Source organism: Ascaphus truei, chromosome 16, assembly GCF_040206685.1.
Source record: "Ascaphus truei isolate aAscTru1 chromosome 16, aAscTru1.hap1, whole genome shotgun sequence".
In the NCBI taxonomy this organism is placed as follows: domain Eukaryota; kingdom Metazoa; phylum Chordata; class Amphibia; order Anura; family Ascaphidae; genus Ascaphus; species Ascaphus truei.
This window is the reverse complement of record NC_134498.1, coordinates 11,727,969-11,731,842: the sequence shown is the minus strand read 5'-3', so window position 1 is coordinate 11,731,842 and position 3,874 is coordinate 11,727,969.

Sequence of the window (3,874 nt, the reverse complement as noted above, 5' to 3'; positions counted from 1 at the left end):
TTCAACAAAACCAGGCCATGGCGGATCAAATTGTGGTCCTTACTCGCCAGGTCGCAGTGCTCTCAGAGTACCGACCGCGACCTCGCCAGTTGTAAGCCCCCACTCCGCAAGCGCAGTTAGCAGCTCAGATGTAAGGATTCCTCCCCCCAAGCCTTATGCAGGTGAACCGCAAGATTGTAGGGGTTTTCTAAACCAGTGTGAGGTGCAGTTTCAAATGGCTCCCCATCTCTATAATACTGATCGCAAGAAGGTAGCCTACATTTGTAACCTCCTCACTGGCAGCGCCCTGGCTTGGGCTTCCCCGGTTTGGGAGCGACGTTCTGACCTTACCCAAGATTACCCGGCATTTAAAGCCAAGTTCCAACGAGTATTCGATTCCCCCGCTCGTCGGGAGATGGCATCTGTTTCTCTTCTCCAGATCACTCAGGGACGGCGGATGGTGACACAGTGTGCTGTGGAATTCCGGACTCTAGCAGCCGAGACTAACTGGGGACAAGATGCTCTCGTCTCCGTATTCTGGCAAGGCCTGGCAGATCCCATCAAGGACGAACTCTCTCGCCAATCCAGGCCGGATCAACTGGAGGTCCTGATTGATTTGGTCGTCCGAGTTGATCAACGCATCCAGGTACGCCGCTCAGAGCGTCAGCGCACTCGCTTCTATAACTTTCAAGTTCCGTTCTCCAGTACTCTCAGCAGCACTCCTGCTCCCCCAAGTGCTACCACACCTCTTCGTCCTGCACTGGAGTTGCCAGAGCCAATGCAATTGGGGGTACAACGCATCCGCACACCGATACGGCAGTTCCGCCACGCCGGGGGATTGTGTTTCTACTGCGGATCCATGGAACTTCTGGTTCGGGAGTGTCAACTGCGTCTGGGAAATGGGAACACCCAGTGAGTACAGAGGGGCTCTCTCTGGGTGTAATGTCGCCACGTCCCCTTCATAAAAATGAACTCCCTAAGAAACTTACATTTCCAGTCTTCCTTTCAGGTGATAAGTTCAAGACTTCTACCGCCGCTTTCATTGACTCAGGAGCTGGAGGAAAATTCATGGATCTTGAATTCGCCAGGGTAAACCGCATACCACTAGTGAGAAAGAAGGTTCCCATCGCACTCGTCGGTATCGATGGACGTCCTCTTACCCCGGTCCACATCTCCTTAGAGACAGCTCCCATGCTTCTGTCTTCACATCTGCACAAGGAGACCTTCGTTCTCGATGCCATTCACGCTCCTGGGATACCCATCACCCTTGGTCTTCCTTGGCTACAGCTTAACAATCCTCTCATTGACTGGACTTCCTCCGCTCCCATTTCCTGGAGGCCGCGGTCAGGCGAGACTCATCAACTGCTGGCCAATACCTCTGTTCCCGAAGTTATTCTACCTTCCGTTTACCATCAATTCCGGGACGTTTTCAATAAGGTACAGTCAGACCTCTTGCCGCCACACAGGACTTACGATTGTCCAATCGATCTAGTTCCTGGTTACTCCCTACCAAGTCCAAGATCTACCCCTTGTCGTTACCAGAATCTCACGCTATGGATGAATACATCCAGGAGAACCTCAAGAAAGGCTTTATTCGGCACTCCAATTCCCCAGCAGGGGCTGGGTTTTTCTTCGTCAAGAAAAAGGACGGGTCGTTGAGGCCTTGCATCGACTACAGGGGTTTAAACCAGATAACTATTAAAAATCGTTACCCCCTTCCCCTTATTACCGAACTGTTCGATAAATTACAGGGGGCCAAGATTTTTTCCAAGTTGGATCTGCGTGGTGCCTATAACCTGGTGCGCATCAGGAAGGGGGATGAATGGAAGATGGCCTTCAACACGCGTAGTGGACACTACGAATATCTGGTAATGCCTTTCGGCTTATGTAATGCTCCCGCTGTCTTCCAGGATTTCATCAACGACGTCTTTCGTAAGGTACTCAATATTTTTGTTATTGTATACTTGGATGATATCCTGATTTTTTCCAAAGATCTCCAGGACCACATACGCCACACCTTCTACGTCCTTTCCCGTCTCCGGGAACACAACTTGTACGCCAAACTGGAGAAGTGCACCTTTCATCAGACCTCTACTCCGTTCCTGGGGTACATCATTTCCGATGAGGGGTTTATGATGGACTCCGGTAAACTTCAAGCAGTCACTGAATGGCCAAGACCCAACTCTCTCAAGGCCACAAATACAACGTTTTTTTAGGGTTCGCTAATTATTATCGTAAGTTTATACGGAGTTTTTCCACCATTATGGCACCCCTTACTGCGCACACTAAAAAAGGAGCTGATCCTTCTGCTTGGTCATCCGAGGCCATCTCCGCCTTCGAGACACTCAAGGAAGCCTTTATATCCGCACCTATCCTCTGTCACCACGACATTGAACTTCCCTTCGTCCTGGAGGTCGACGCTTCTGATTGCGGCGCTGGTGCCGTTCTTTCTCAGAGAGCCACGCCCCAAGATAAGTTACATCCTTGTGTATATTTTTCCAAGAAATTCTCGTCTGCCGAGAGGAACTATGACGTGGGTAACAGGGAACTTCTGGCCGTGAAGATGGCCCTTCAAGAGTGGAGACACCTGCTGGAGGGGTCAAAAGAGCCGTTTACTATTCTCACGGACCACAAGAACCTTCTTTACATAGAGAACGCTCGACGCCTTGGTCCACGACAGGCTCGTTGGGCCCCTTTTTTTTTTCCCGATTCGATTTTCACCTTTCCTATATCCCCGGGACCAAGAACGTTAAGGCAGACGCACTCTCCCGAATACATTCTTCTGAAGAGAGGCCAGAGGAATCTTTGGAGACTATCCTTCCGCATGAGAGGATTCTCGCCACGTCTTCTTTTAAGAATCTTGACAAGATTTTGCACTCCCAGAGATGCATTCCCAAGGACCTGGTCATTCCCGACAACAAACTCTTTGTACAATACCTTCCAAATTTGTTCCAGAAGTCCTGTCTTGGGGTCACTCCTCTAAATCTGCAGGTCATCCAGGTTTTAAGAAGACTACTGATCTCATTCGTCGGAATTTCTGGTGGCCAAGGATGTCTCAAGATATTCTGGAGTTTACCCGCGCCTGTCCCACGTGCGCTCAAAGCAAGACTCTCCGTCAAAAGCCTCAGGGTTTTCTGTTACCCCTTCCAGTTCCCGACCGCCCCATGTCCCACATTTCGATGGACTTCATCGTGGAGTTGCCCAGGTCCAGAGGAATGAACACTATCTTGGTGGTCGTGGACAGGTTCTCAAAGATCTCCCATTTCATTCCACTTAAAGGATTACCCACCTCCCCGACCTTGCTGATATCTTTACGGAGCAGATTTTCCGGATTCATGGGATCCGTTCGTCCATTGTTTCTGACAGAGGTTCTCAGTTCGTATCCAAATTTTGGAGATCTTTCACGAAGAGATTGGGCATCTCTTCTTCTTTCTCTTCCGCCTATCATCCTCAGTCCAATGGACAAACGGAGAGAATCAATCAATCCCTGGAGAAGTACCTGAGATGTTTCATATCCGATTTCCAGGATGATTGGGCTCAACTCCTCTAATGGGCAGAGTATGCCGTTAATTCTGCCAAAAACGAGTCCACCCGGGAGTCGCCCTTCTTTATAAATTATGGGTTCCACCCTCCCTGTCTTCCCATCCCCAACATTCCTTCTGGAGTACCAGTCGTAGATGAACGCATTTCTTCCCTCCAAACCGCATGGTCCAGGATTCAGTCTACCCTTCTCAACTCCTCCCGCAGTTCGAAACTACAGGCCGATCGTCATCGTCGTTCGACGCCCAGTTACAAAACAGGGGATTTGGTATGGCTCTCCTCTAAGAATATCCACCTCAAGGTACCATCTCCTAAACTGGCACCCAAGTTCCTGGGTCCCTTCCCTATTTGTGAA